This window comes from Bubalus bubalis, chromosome 2 (assembly GCF_019923935.1).
Source record: "Bubalus bubalis isolate 160015118507 breed Murrah chromosome 2, NDDB_SH_1, whole genome shotgun sequence".
In the NCBI taxonomy this organism is placed as follows: domain Eukaryota; kingdom Metazoa; phylum Chordata; class Mammalia; order Artiodactyla; family Bovidae; genus Bubalus; species Bubalus bubalis.
The window spans coordinates 153,026,606-153,042,655 of record NC_059158.1 but is presented as its reverse complement, the minus strand read 5'-3'; the positions used below and the strand labels follow the sequence as shown (position 1 = coordinate 153,042,655).

The 16,050-nt window shown below is 37.1% G+C and overlaps 1 long non-coding RNA gene across 1 annotated transcript in view; it reads right to left on the bottom strand.

Annotated features, from left to right (window-relative positions):
* Positions 1–1,126: 1,126 nt before the first annotated feature.
* LOC123328572 overlaps positions 1,127–16,050 on the bottom strand; it is a 36,465-nt gene continuing 21,541 nt past the window's right edge. Inside the window, exon 2 of the long non-coding RNA XR_006543490.1 lies at positions 1,127–1,360. This is a non-coding gene — a long non-coding RNA (uncharacterized LOC123328572). The remainder of the gene's footprint in view (positions 1,361–16,050) is intronic.

The following is a 16,050-nucleotide window of genomic DNA, read 5'->3' as shown; positions in this document are numbered from 1 at the left end:
GTCTTTTAATTTCATGGCTACAATCACCATCTGCAGTGATTTTGGAGCCCAGAAAAATAAAGTCTGAAACTGTTTCCACCGTTTCCCCATCTATTTCCCATGAAGTGATGGGACCGGATGCCATGATCTTCGTTTTCTGAATGTTGAGCTTTAAGCCAACTTTTTCACTCTCCACTTTCACTTTCATCAAGAGGCTTTTTAGTTCCTCTTCACTTTCTGCCATAAGGGTGGTGTCATCTGCATATCTGAGGTTATTGATATTTCTCCTGGCAATCTTAATTCCAGCTTGTGTTTCTTCCAGTCCAGCGTTTCTCATGATGTACTCTACATATAAGTTAAATAAGCAGGGTGACAATATACAGCCGTATTTACTAAATGTTATATAGATATTATCTAGTTTAATACTTACAGCAACCTTTTGGTGGTAGGTACTGTTATTGTCTTCTACCGACAATAATACAGAATCTAGGAATTGAGTAATCTGTCTTAATTTACCCAGCTAATAAATGTGCCAAGGATTGAACAAACAGTTTTATTTCTCTATGTTCATAGCCCCATACACCACTGCAGAGCTTGATATTTACAGGAGAAAAGTTTGAATCAGGAAACAGGTATCAGGGAAGTTGAGAAGCAACACTTAATGATACATACTAGACTTTTGTGTCAGGACTTCCAATTTACTGGGGAAATGCAGCCTTTTGAGTCAGACCCATCTGTGATGGTGGTGCTAGTGATATAGAATTCATGTTCAATGCGGGAGACACAAGAGGCGCAGGTTTGATCCTTGGATTGGAAAGATCCCCTGGAGTAGGAAATGGCAACCTATTCCAGTATTCTGACCTGGAAAATTCCATGGACAGAGAAGCCTGGTGGGCTACAGTCCATGAGGGTTGCAAAGAGTCAGACACGACTGAGCATACACACACACACACACACACACAACACACACACATCTTTATATGGGAAGCAAATATGAACCTCACACAGTTGTTATAAAAATTAAATAATGCATATAAAATATTTGATATGTGGTATGTCCTCAATGAAATCAGTTTTTTCTTTACTTCTGCAACATGCCACTTAGAATACTTCTGGTTTAAAGAAACAGAAACTCCACTAAAATGGATCCAAGAAAGCAAATTATCTCATATAACAGGAAGAGTAAAGACAAGCAATTCTGGGTGTAGTGAATTCAGAGGCTCAGCAGTATTCCACTGACCCAGGTTTTCTCCCTCTTTAGCTTAGCAGTCCTCTCTTGCTTTTTCATCATCACTGGATGTGTCCACATGCCAGGTATTCTGTGTAGACATAGCCATTTCAAGCAGAGAAAGCTGAAATCTCTTCCAGTGCTTCTCCTTTCCTAGAAGAGCAGCCACAGATGAGAATTTTGACATATCCCCTTTGAAAAAAAACATAACTTTGCTAAGTAAAAATCCTCTTCCTGGGGTGGCAAGGGGCTCAGCCTCCCTTAGCACATATGTTATCATATCCCTTAACAATCACATGAGTAGAATTGGGGCTGTATTAACTAAGAAGAAGGGGATAGGGAAATGGCTGTGAGATGGGCAGTTATAAGCATATGTACCCTACCTGAGAAGAAAGTGGAGCATAAAGTGAAAAATCTGATTTCTAGATAGAACAGGGCTTCTTGGAAATTAATCCAGGTGGGAACTTAAGATCGGAGAATAATTTGTATGAATTTGGGCTAAAGTTAAGGGCTTGATCACAAGGTATAAAACCAGAGCCCAGGAACTAGGGTCTGTACCAGAAAATAGCAAAAATCAGCAAGACTTACTTGGACAAAGAGTTAATACCAGAATCTAGGTGATAGCTGAACACATAGGTAGGATGCAAAATGGACCTAGCACTCATCTCTCTCAATTATGTCTCTAATCCATTTTCTTCTACTGGCTCCTTTTGTTTAGGCAATGAACGTACTTCTTTCTCCAAATTAAAAAAAAAAAAAAAAAAAGCCTTTCTTGACCAGATTTTCCTAGAATTCTTCTCTTTGGCTGCCCCCTGTCACTTTCCTGACAGCCTTCACTCCCATTTCAGTCTGGAATCTAGATCCTCTCTATTTGTACATCAGTACAACGTAACTTAACTGCCTTTCTCCACTCTTCCAAAGCTGCTTTATGAAGAAAATTAACATCGTCCTAATTGTCAGTGCCAACAGTCACTTTGGGGCCTTTTTATATTCAATTTCTTTATTGAGCAAGTTCCCTCTGCTAGAATTAATATACTCTTCTTGGGGAAAAAAATATTCTGTGATCATTCTTTCTCTGTGCTTTTTGAGCTTTCTGGGTTCCTCTTCCTTAGCTTGTCCCATAGTATTTAGTGTTTCTGGGGTTTCTAATTCTCATCCACTTAAAATTTTTATATAATTTTCATGGTGATTTTCCATTTATAGTTATTACAAAATGTTAGCTCTGTTGTATAGTACATCCTCAAGCCTGTCTTCTACCCAGTAGATTGTAACCCCCACTTCCCTACTCCTGTATTGCCCCTTCTTCCCTTCCCTTTCCCCTGGTAACCACTAATTTGTTCTCTGTGTCTGTGAGCCTGCTTCTCTTTTTGTTATATTCACTAGTTTGTTGTATATTTTAACTTCCACATATAAGTGATATAATACAGTATTTATCTTTCTCTGAATGACTTATTTCATTTAGCATAATGTCCTCCAAGTCCACCCATGTCATTGCAGATGGCAACACTTTATTCTTTTTTGTGGCTGAGTAGCATTCTATTGTAATATATACTGCATCTTCTTTATACCTCTGTCTGTTGATGGACATTTAGGTTGCTTCCATATCTTGGCAACTAAATGGACTTTTTGAAAAATATATTTTTTACTTAATATTGATAGAGAAAATGGACTTCCCTGGTAGCTCAACTGGTAAAGAATCCACCTGCAATGCAGGATATGCTGGTTTGATTCCTGGGTCAGGAAGATCCCATGGAGAAGGGGTAAGCTACCCACTCCAGTATTTTTGCCTGGAGAATTCCATGAACATAGAAGCCTGGTGGGCTATACTCCATGGAGTCGCAAAAGTCAGACATGATAGATATTCGGGTTGCTTCCATATCTTGGCAACTAAATGCACTTTTTAAAAAATATGTCTTTTACTTAATATTGATAGAGAAAATGAACTATTAATATGCATTTGTAATTTGCTCAGGGTTTACAGTGTAATGATTTAACATGTTTACATTGTGAAATGATTACCATATTCAAGTTAATTAAGACATCCATTACCTCACATATTTTCCTTTTTTTGTATGTTTGATGAATACAGTTATGATTTACTCTCTCAGCAAATGTCAAGGACAACATATAGTATTATTAACTATAGTTTCCGTGCTGCACATTAGATATTCATAATTTATTCATCTTATGTTGAAAGTCTGTGCCCTTTGACCAACATTTCTCCATTTTCCCCATCCCGGGCAACCATCATTCTAATCTTTGGTTCCATGAGTTAGACTTTTTTTAGATTCAAAATAAATATATATTTCTCCTGTCTGTTTAAGTGAGATCATACAGTATGTGTCTTTCTCTGTCTGGCAGATAATTGAAATAACAACAGATGTCCTCCACACTCATCCATGTTGTTTTTCTGTAGGAATTTCCTTTCTTTTTATGGCTAAATAATATTCCACTCTGTGCATGTCCCATTTTCTTTATCCATTAATCTATACAAAGACACTTATATTGTTTCCAAATCTTAGTTTTGTGAATTATGAAGCAGTAAACATGGGAATGCAGATATCTCCCTGAGAAATTGATTTCACTTTCTTTGGATGGATAACCAGATGCCAGATTGCTGAATCATATAGTGGATCTATTTTTAATATTTTGAAGAGCGTCCACACTCTTTCCCTAATGTCCATATGCTGTGTTGTGTGCTGTGCAAGGTTGTGTCCAACTCTTTGCACCCCCCATGGACTGCAGCCCGCCAGGCTCCTGGGGCCATGGGATTCTCTAGGTAAGAGTGCTAGAGTGGGTTGCCATTTCCTACTCCAGGGGATAGTCCCCACCCAGGGATTAAACCTGTGCCTCCTGCATTGGCAGGTGGATTCTTTACCACTAGTGACACCTGGGAAACCCCAAAATACCCATACAAATTTACATTCTCACCATCAGTGTACAAGGGTTCCCTTTTTTCCACACCCTTGACAAGATTTGATATCTCCTGTCTTTTTGATAATAGCCATTCTAACAGGTGTAAAGTGATATCTCATTGTGGTTTTGATTTGCATTTCTATGATATTAGTGATGTTGAACAACTTCTCATATACTGACCATTTCTGTGCCTTATTGGAATGTATTTGTAATTTTAGATCATGGTAAACAGTTTTTGAGTATTTTAAGTTAATAGAAATCAGATGAAGAGAGAGCACTAAATTTTTTGAAGGAAGAGAAGCTATCCTTTTTTTTCCCAAGACGAAAATGGCCATTTGCCCTCATGTGTGTGGCCAGTATCTACCGTTTTGAGTGCTGGCTTAAATCAGTGGGAATGCAGCAAACTGCTATGGTAGTGTGGTGACGGAACTCGCAGGCCTCCTGTGCCAGAGGCTTCTCTTTGTTAAAAAAAAATGAAATAAGCAATGACCATTGGCTGTCAGCTTGATATATCCTGGCGCCAAACCAAACCAAGCCTGGGGCCTTTTCAGGATTTCAAGGCTGTAGAGATTATATTATTTATAATGTGCTTAGGTATGTACATTTTTTAGAGGAGCTCATGTAGTCTTACCTACAATTTCACAATTAGCCCTTATATGAGTAGGTAGTACACAAAGAGTTGAGATTAAGGGTAGAGTGAGGAAACAAGGTAGTCTACTATACTCAGTAGAAGCAGGGCTGGCCAACATGGGAAAAAAAATCTGCTTCCTTCATTATAACTGTGGTACAGAACTAGAGTCAATGATTTCCCTTCCCTTAACCACCTTATCTACTCATTCCTGGGCCCACCAATATGTTATTTTATATATATATACATATATATATATATATATATATACACACACATAAAATATATATATACACATATATATGCACACACATATATATAAAAATATATATAAAATATATATTTTATGTGTGCATATATATATTTTATGTGTGTGTATATATATATATAATTTGGCAGATGGTGTTTAACATCTTGTATGAGAAATTATGTATAAAATTTAGCTAGACAAAGTTCTTTGTTATAGAATAATTATTATTCAGTTCACATTGAATTATGTATAATTTCTGAATGAGCAAACAATATATACACAGAAGTTCACATACTTTAGGGAAAAAAGGTATCAATAAGGCAATAAGGCAAATACATTTTATGTGTTCTGCGCTCGGTTGTGTCCTGCTCTTTGAGATCCCTTGAAACATAGGCCTCCAAGTTTCTTTGTCCATGGAATTTTCCAAGCAAGAATACTAGAGCAGATTGCCATTTCCTACTCCAAGGGACCTTCCTGACCCAGGGATCTAACCCATATCTCTTGGGTCTCCTACATTGGCAGGCAGATTCTTTATCACCACACCACCTGGGAAGCCCAAATATATTGTATATTTGGGTACAATATGTTTATGAAAGTTAATGATGAGTATTACATAAAAGTCTGCAGCTTTCTACCTGTTAAAATTATTGGAAAAAAGGAACCAAGTTTTCTTAAATCAAGAAGTACATTTATAACCAGAATAGGGGGTACCCTATTCTTGCTCTAGGATCATTCACATATTCTACTTATTCTTGTTTAGTCTCTTTGTTTATACCATTCTAAAATGATTTTTAGGTTTCTTGACCCAGAATCTATTCAGTAGCTTATCCTGCCCATCACTATTTTAATTGGGATCTCTGACCACCCTTAGCTTGTTTCATCATGATTAACTTGCATCTCATTTCATAGTCTACCCTTGCTTTATATGTAACTTTTTTGAATGGATCTAAGACCTTAGATACCAACTCAGTTTTTTCTTGAATGAATTCATAGTACCCATGGCCTCTGTCTGTATGAACGACATGATCTCTTGTATTCCACACTTGCCCTCACATCCCAGTAGTCTGGTCCTCACATTCTAGCCTGGCCTTTCTCGTTTTCCTGGTGACTCAGCAGTGAAGTGAACTCTCAGCAGGAGAGTTGAATCTGACATTGGTTTGGGAAATGAATTATTAAAAACAGAGTAGGCTCAGAGGTGTTCTGGAGTCTTAAAGAAGGAAGTTGTAACTGACCAACAGCTGTGTGAACAAAACTGAGTATATTGGAGGTCAAGACAGTATCCAAAAATGAGAGTAATGTTAGGATACATTATCCAAGGAATTATACAGGAATCCAAGTCTAAAAATGGGTCTGACACTTGGCATTCAATTCAGAGGAAAAACTCAAGCAGGATATGATGTTTAATAATAAAGATGTCATAATCTGTCAGAGTTTTTCTCTTACATTCCTTTTTTCAAAACGTTGTTATAGATCCCAGTTTAGGAATCCATTGATTACGGTAGATATGGGAGAATGTGAGCATAGTGGAAATTGTTGGTTTCAGGGAAAATCGGATACAAAACAAAAAAATTAAAAAAAATAGTTCCTGAAATATGAAGGAAGATCAGAAGAAATTTTGATTTTTCACTAGTGAGCTATGAAGCTAATGTTTCTCATGTACCTTCTAAATATGGAAACACTTAATACTAGAGTTTGGAGAGTGGGGGAGTTGACTGTAGGTAATTACAGAATTTAGACACAGAGAGGTGGGTGGAGGTTACCTCTGAGCCGAAGCTTTTTCTAAATTTTTCATTCTTAATCCCTGATTTCTCACTTCCACCCCATTCCTTTTTCTCCTAGGTAGATTATTTTAATCTTTGAATTTCCATTATGGTAGATGATTCTAACTGTTGTTGCATATTCCATGCAGATTAAATTTAACCTCCTCTCTGCTAGGTATGCCTCTACCTCATTGCCACCCTCTTTGAAAAAAGATTTCAGAAATTGAATAAGTGATAATATTATTATAGGAATATTTTTGACTCTGATCTACAAAGAAAAAGGAATTTATTTATTCTTAAACTTTGGTTCTTTAACGATTATTAGAAGTAAATTAAATAGGACCATATCTCAGAATGGTCATGATACATACTTTAGCAGATATGTAACAAGTTTAGCAGGTATGTAGCAAGTTGGACATATTTTTCAAGTCCAACTCGATGAACATGAGTTTGAGCAAGCTCAGGGAGTTGGTGATGGACAGGGAAACCTGATGTGCTGCAGTCCATGGGGTTGCAGAGTTGGACATGATTTAGCAAGTGAACTGAGCAAGTTGATTTGTCTAAGTGTATCCTGGTTAGCATGGTAAGGCATCCATAGTTAACAAAAACCAATCCCCCAAAGTCTTGAAATTTAATGTGAGCATTTTTTTCTTCATATTTCAATGGCATATATAATATATATTAATATACACATATCCCATATATTTTCATCTGATCAAGAAATAGAACCTCAGTTAACACCCCAAAAGCCACCTTTGTGCTCCTTTCTAATAATCATCATTTCCTAAAAGGTAACCATTATCCCAATTTCTAAGGAATCATGGGTGTACATGCTTCTGTGTTTTGCCTCTATTGCTTTACATGATATCTAGGAGAATCCATTTTATTGCCTGATTTTATGCTCTGTGAAAGTGGAATCATATGTATGTATTTTTTTGTGTGTCTGGATTGTCTGCTCAACATATTTCTGAGGTTCATCCCCTTTATTGTATGTGTCAGATTCCCATTCCTCTTTATTGTGCAGAAATACAACAACTTGTTTGTTCATTCACCAGTCAATAGACATTTGAATTTCTCATTTCTGTTCTTATAAAATAATGCTACTGTAAACATTCTAATTCTTGGTGTCTTGTGGGGAATATATTTTCTAAGTATTTCTTGAGAACATTAAAGATGGGATTACGTAGCACAGCATCTCCTCTTTCCCAGAATTCCTCTTCTCCAGCACCATAAATGGCTTCATCTCTCCTCTTTTCCTGCAAAGCCTTAAGCTTTTTCCCTACAAACTCAATTCTTAGTCCTCACTCACTTTTCCATCCCACCCCCCAGAGCCTTTTTTCCTTGTTCAATGGGCCTTTCAGCTCTATCCAGTTCTTTTCCCCTTCCCCTAATCAGCACAAAGAGTTTGAGTACCCAAGTAGTGAGAATGAAAAATTCTTTTTTTTCCCTTTATTCCTGACATGTAAGAATTCGGTTTCTAAGAGTTGAGTCAAAGCATCTAAAAGAGAGTTTGGCACGTGGTGGATGCTCAAACATTCATCATATAGAATATTTCATTTTTACAAGGAGGTAGGAGAAATTCTATAACTTCTTTGATCTTCAGCATGAAGTGATTATTCTTCTTTCACATGTAACTGTGGCTCAGTGCTCATGTTCCAGAGACTGGCAGAGCTGAGTTCAAATTCTGGCTCAAATTAAGCAAATTAACAGTAAGTTGCTTAATTTCTCTGATTTTCAATTTTTTCACTTGAAAAAACAGGATAATAGCTGTAGATACGTTGTGGTCTTAGCTATTAATAGATAATGAATGTAAGAGGTAATATCTTTACCATACTATTTGGTAAGTGCTCAATAAATATCAATTTATTATTAAAATGACTTTAATAAATATAAAATTGAACATACAATTATTATACTTTATTATTAATAAATAGTAACATATTCTACAGAGGCAATTCTATTTATCTAGAAACTGTCTTAGAGGAGGAAACTTTAAAAGCCCTTGTATTGAAGCATTTTTACCAGAAACTTTAGTGAGATGAATTCTGAACAAGTTGCCTTTTTTCATGAGCAGAATTCTCTAAGCCCAAACCCAATATTGCCCCATGCTGGCTGTTGATTCTCTTTCTGCAGTACCTTTTCTCACCTCTGCATTTTTACTTTAACTCCTGTAGTCTTCACTGGGGTTGACATATATGTCCTCCTTCTGCCTCTCTTCTTCTCATCTGCCCCACTCTCCCAATATATTCTCTACCACATTGTCGGATTAATCTTTTAAGAGCCCAGTTCTGATCATGTTACTCCCCTACCTAAGAACTGTCAAATTCTTGACTTGCCAAGTGCAGCTTTCAACACTCCTGCCAAACTGCCTTTTCAGCATTATTGTTATTCTGCACTACATTATGCCCTAACTGAAAGGGATTAACTGCTGTCCTGGGCACACAGACCCCCTGCCTCATCTCATATTGTTCTCTCTGCATGGAATACCAGGACTTTGCATTTAAAAATTAACCCAGTTCTCTATCTTGCATCCCAAAGACATCTAAACCATGAACAAATGATAAGAACAATTTGGTTTTTTGAAGACTCCATAGAAATCCCAGGTGGCGCTAGTGATAAAAAGCCACCTGCCAATTTAGGAGATGCACAAGAAGTGGGTTCGATTCCTGGGTTGAAAAGATCCCCTGGAGTAAGAAATGGCAATCCATTCCAGTATTCTTGCCTGGAAAATTTCCATGAACAGAAGAGCCTGGCAGGCTATGGTCCACGGGGTTGCAAAGTGTTGGACATGACTGAGAGACTGAACACAAACACAGAGAAATAAATACGTGTCAGTAAACTAGTAAAATGTTGAGCAACCTATATATTTATAATTTGCATGTTCAAATATTAGAATAGCTAGTTTATATTTTGTATATATATACACATGTATTATATATGTATTTAAATGACACACTGGTTTAAGGAGAGATTTAATGTAACCTTCAAAGCATTGTATCGTCTTCTTCAATGACAGGACCTGCCCTGTGTGTCACACACACCAACAAGTAGTGACTATTCATTTACTTTTATAATTCTAATGATATTCAAAGATGCCTTTACACATTATCTTTCATTCTGTGTATATTTTTCCCACCACTGTACTCCTAATGTAATCACAGAACCTATTAGGTGGTCAATAAATATTTTTGAGTAAATGAATAAATGGGGATTTCCCAGGTGACTCAGTGGGTAAAGAACCTGCCTGCCAGTGCAGGAGACACAAGTTTAATCCCCGGGTCAGTGAGACCCTCTGGAGAAGGAAACGACAACCCACTCCATGGGGTTGCCTGGGAAACCCCATGGACAGAGGAGCCTGGCGGGCTACAGTCAGTCCATGGGGTCACAAAGAGTTAGACAAGACTTCACGACTAATCACAGAACCTATTAGACTGTCAATAAATATTTTTGAGTAAATGAATAAATATGTAAGTAAAAGTGCCTCAAACTAATGAGCTTTCTGAATAGAACTATATAAATTATCTGATAACAAAAGAAATATCAAGAAAACTTTAAAAATTAAAGGTTCTGAGGGACTATTAATTTGAGCATACACAGTCACTACTGATTCTTTGTCTTTGCCAAAGGCATTAAAATACTCAGTAAGAAACTAATAGCTCTTTTTAACACATGCAAGTTAATATTGCCTACAGAGTAAGAGTAGATTATATAGGAGCTTAATATTGGGCAATGAGTCTAAAAAACAAGTTAAGTTGTTAGATCTGGTACCATATGAAAATATAGTAACAGGATCCCATACAAGGAATAGCCTCACAATCCAATTTTTATCTTCTTTCAAACCTAAATACATCTTCTCAGTGTTAACTGCCTATTGATTTCAAAGGGTGATATGGAGTTACAAAATACATATGTGAGTTGGAACAAATTAGATTCCAGCTATATCACTCATTCTCCATAGAAGAGAAATTCATAACTCATAGAAGTGCTTCAAAGGCAGGTTTTATGAAAAAAATGGCAACATTTTTTCTTCAGTTAGATAAGCTTAGGAACCTCTTAGAAATTTAAATTCTACCACCCAAGCACAGCATTAACCTTCATTAACCCCTTGCCCTGCTTTTTGGGAGAAATACACATTTATTGTTTAGTATATTTTAAGAGTGTGCATCCAAACCTTACTGAAGCTTTGCATCATTTAAGCTCTTAATTGAGTGATTATTAACTTGATTGTTAGAACAGAGAAGTAGGAAATAGGTATTAATGATAAAAGGAAATGGATAAAATATTTTAAATATCAGAAGATCTGTCTGAGGAGTAGATATTAAAAGCCTTTGAGAGAAAGCTATTTTATAACCAGAATTCAAGTGACTAGGCACTTACTAGCTGTGTGACTCTGGGGAGGATGCTTAACAATTCTTTGCCTCAATAAGCTAGGAGTGGTATAATGAAACCCAGCCAGGAGAATTCCACAGAGTAAAATCACAAAGTTTGGCACTTTTTATTAATGACTGAGATAGAGGGATATTTATGATTGGACCACATTTGATATCACAGAATTATTTTTATCCCTATTTTATTTTCTTTTTAATTGGGGTAAAATTGACATATGCCATCAGTTTCAGGTATACAATATAATGATCTGATATTTGCATATATTTCAAAATTATCACCAAGAAGTATTATCTTGATGTATTTAATTTCTTTTGGAAGTATGGTCATCAATTTTAAAAATATTTCAATAGTTTTAATAGTCTTTTTTGATAATTTTTAAAAATTTCTATTTATTAGCTAATTTCTCAGGTGCCACATGTTCCAGACAGTATGGTCAAAGTGGAACTAAAATGTAGGTTTTATCCAACTTAAGGAACAACCGGAATAACAGTGGCACTGGAATGCGGAAATTCACAATTATTGTACAATATGAAACTGAAAGAAAATGGACATGTTAGTTGTTCAGTTGTGTCTGACTCTTTGAGACCCCATGGACTGTAGCCCACCAGGCTCCTCTGTCCATGGGATTTTCCAGGCAAGAATACTGAAGTGAGTGGCCATTTCTTTCTCCAGAGGATCTTCCTGATCCAGGGATCAAACCCAGGTCTCCAGCATTGCAAGCAGATTCTTTACCATCTGAGCCACAAGGGAAGTCCACAATATGAAACTAGAATGAACAAAAGGTTGTGGAAACACAGACTTTCAGTTACTGACTCCTTTCCCAGCATTTATTTGACAAACATATGTACCATGTAACTGCTGTGTACTGGTGATCGTTCTAGGCTCTGGGGATAGATCGGTGAATGAAATAAATTTCTGGACTTACTGAACTAATATTCTAATGGGGCTGAGAGATGGTAAACACATAACCAAATAAATAACATAAAATGAGGTCCAGATGAGTGCTATGAAGTACAACAGAGCATCATTAAAAGACAGAGGATGATAGGAATTGCTCTTTTAGGAAGGGTGGTCTGTAAGGCCTTTGTAAGGAGTTAACATTTGAACCAAGGCTTGGGGAAATGGAGTGAGGAAGTAAGCCTTGCAACAGCCTGAGGAGAAGAGCCCTACAGACAGTTAATGGTGGATAAAAATGCCCCAGGCTTTTGTGAAAAAAAAAAAAAAAAGAAAAGAAAAGAAAATGAAAATGGTGCCAATATGGTCTCAGTCGAGAGATTTGAAATAAGATATTTCGAAATAAATTGAGAGAGGTAGATGGAGTCAATCATAGCAGGATTTGCAGGAGAACTTAAAGGGGGACAGCTACAAAACTCAATTTTTATTTTAGCTGATGTGTGAAGAACAGTCTCTGAGGGAGTCAAACAGAAACCAAAGGCAGGGAGACTTTGTGGTTCTTGTGTCCTCTGACTTTATAGTTGAAGACCTGAGGCTTCCATGCTGTGAGACTTTGGAAGGTAGTGGTTGGCTAGCTCATTAAGTCTATTTCCTGGTGACCTCCCTGACCATGTAGCTTTTCCATGCCTTCTCTGTGGGCCTTTTGCACCTCAGTAGTAATTCATTGATGTTTTCTAGTTTTTTTTTTTTTTTTTTAGTGTAATAAACACTTCCATAGTCTTTAGTATAAATCAAAACCTTCCTTTATCTCTGCCTCACCTTCAAGACTATTTTAATTATGATTTAAGACTTTGACTCTCCTGCAGCAGTTGTCATTTAACTGTGTTAGATGATAAGATTCCTGCTGCTGCTCAGTTGCTTCAGTCATGTCTGACTCTGTGAGACACTGCGCATTGCAACTGACCAGGCTTCTCTGTCCATGGGATTCTCTAGGCAAGATCACTGGAGTGGGTTGCCATGCCCTCCTCCAGGAGATCTTTCTGACCCAGAGATTGAACCCAGGTCGCTTGCATTGCAGCCAGATTCTTTACCATTGAGCCACTAGGGAAACCCTAGATGATAAGACATATAACATTAAGGTATAACCTATAACCTACATCTAAGCTGTTAGACACAAAACTTGCTGTTCTTTGGTGTAAAATTTTAATTAGCTGAAAATATGGAACAGCAAAATAGATTGTTTCTAAACACACGGCATGGCTTGTTTGGCTTCTCTGGGACGAGCAGTGGTAAAGAATCTGCCTGCCAATTCAGGAGACTTGGGTTCAATCCCTGGCTTGGGAAGATCCTTTGGAGGAAGAAATGGCAACCCACTCCAGTACTTTTGCCTGGGAAATCCCACGGAGCCTGGCAGGATACAGTCCATGGGGGCACAAGAATCGGACACGACTGAAGGACTGAGTGCGTGGCTTGTGGATTCTTGGTTCCCCCAACCAGGAATTGAACCTGGGCCCTCAGCAGTGAAAGCTCTGAATCCTAACAACTGAACCACCAGGGATTCCCAGAAGTAGATCACTTTAAAATATTGTCAATATTGTTGAATATTTTTGTATATTCTTCAGTGTCTTTCTTCTCTTAGTTTGTTATGTTCATTTTATTCAACAAATATTGTTGAGCACATGAGGTACTGTGCTGATTGCTGAGCCTGCATATTATGTGGTGTTAGCATTGTGGACAATAACTAGTCATTTTAAGGAAAAGACTTGGGATAACACATGAATGCTTACTGAGGTTTTGGTTAATGAAATTTTTTTGCTAAGCTTTATACATATATACACACATACCTATTTGTGTGCTGCTGCTGCTGCTGCTAAGTCGCTTCAGTCGTGTCCGACTCTGTGCGACCCCATAGACAGCAGCCCACCAGGCTCCTCCGTCCATGGGATTTTCCAGGCAAGAGTGCTGGAGTGGGGTGCCATCGCCTTCTCTGATTTGTGTGCTATGTATGTGTGTGTGTGTATGTGTGTGTATATATATATATATATATATATATATATGTATATATGCATGTGTGCAGCATGTTATAGTTACCATTTTAGTTATCTCTTTGTGCCTAGCATTTCCCTGATGTGTGATTTAAGCCCCTTGATAACCATGTAAAATGTAAGTATTATTCACATTTTGAAGATCAGGAAACTATGGGTCTAACTTGCCTGAGATCAGGAGATGAAAAAGTTGAAGAACCAGAATTCAGGTCCAAGTCAGTTTGACTCTAAAGCCCACACCAGCTCCCCCAAAGAGCGCTAGTATTAGCAAAATGCAGACTGGATCTAGAGCAAATACATTTCCTTCTAAAAAAAACAAAACCAGGCTTATAAATCTTTGCCATCAAAATCACATTTCTCTTAAGTTGTTTAGCATTTCTCCAGAGATTCCAAGTAAAGAGAGGGTATTTCATGTTAAATGAACATGTATGGAGATTTATATCATTTACTTCATTTTTTTTTTTTAATGTATTGTGTGGCACTAATCTGCATTTTCTTTTCTTTGTTAGTCTGTTATCTCCCTATAAATAAAAGACTGCAAAAAGCTGTTATACCACATTTAAGAAAACACTCAATCCTCCGACATTTACAAGCTTTTATAAAAGTGTAGTGATCTTGGTAGAAAACATCCTGACTGGTAATATAGTGAACAGATGAGCTCACCGCTGGTATGCAAAGCTGCTGAATTAGCTGGTTAAACAGGCTGCTGAGATAATTACATTGTCTGTTTTGTGACACATTACACCGGTGCACTTGGGATTAACCTGTTCTCTTGTGTCTACTTCTGATCAGTTTTTTAGACAGCCTTTTATCTGATGAAGGAGTACAGACATCAAAAGAGAAGGGGGCGTGTATGAAAAGAAAGGAATCACATAAAGCTGAAGAGTTAAATTTTCTATTTAAATTTCTGAGCATATATCCATTTCCATAATTTTAGTTGCTCTCTAGAGACCTCTGCTGGAAATGATAGGTATAGATTTTCCTTTCCAATTCGTTGTGTTTTACTGTGGCCAATATATCATAAACACAGTAACTAAAGAACGGAGTATCAATGTCATGTCATACATATGACACATTAGCTATAAAACCATACTCAGGAAAGGACAATTTGCATTGTAAGAGTTTCAAAAGGCACCCTGATGCTAGAAGTACACTCTGATAGTCAATCAACACACATTTATGTATTTATTAGACTTCCCCAGTGGCTTAGTGGTAAAGAATCCTCCTGCAATGCAGGAGACTTGGGTTCAATCCCTGGGTTGGGAAGATCCCCTGGAGGAGGGCATGGCAACCCACTCCAGGATTTTTGCCTGGAGAATCCCATAGACAGAGGAACCTGGCAGGCTAGAGTCCATGGGGTTACAAAGAATCGGACATGACTGAGCGACTAAGCGTGAGCTATGATGTGCTTTAGCAAGTATGACTTTCAGTTTGTTTATTATTTCCATATTGTTTTAATGCTGTTGAAGCCCAAATAGAATCATTTATTTTGAAAATGAATGTGGTACCTTATAGCCACCAGGGAAGCCCCTATAAAAACAACAACTACAAAAGCTATCCCTAAAGATTTTTATGGGCTTTTAGTTCCATATCATTATCCTGAAGAGGAAAAATTATTTAGACCTTCTGATTATGTGGGAATGTGGTACAAATAAGATTTCATCATCAGCTGATAATTCAGATAGAGAACAATTAAGAGAATAAATAGAAAAACCTACCCATTAAGAGCCCCTGGCAACCTAAATTGAATTTAACCAACTATGGATCCTCTGGCTATCAGGAAATGCAATTTAAAGCAGGTATAATAGATTTTAACAACTAAAATTTGTTTGTCACACTGTACCAACTAAGATATTAGTTAAATGGGGCAAGAAATTTCCCTTCATGTTAATGAACATCAAATTTAACTCCTGCTGTCCTTTTTTTTGTTTGTTTTTTGTTTTTCTTTCTAAAATAACTGT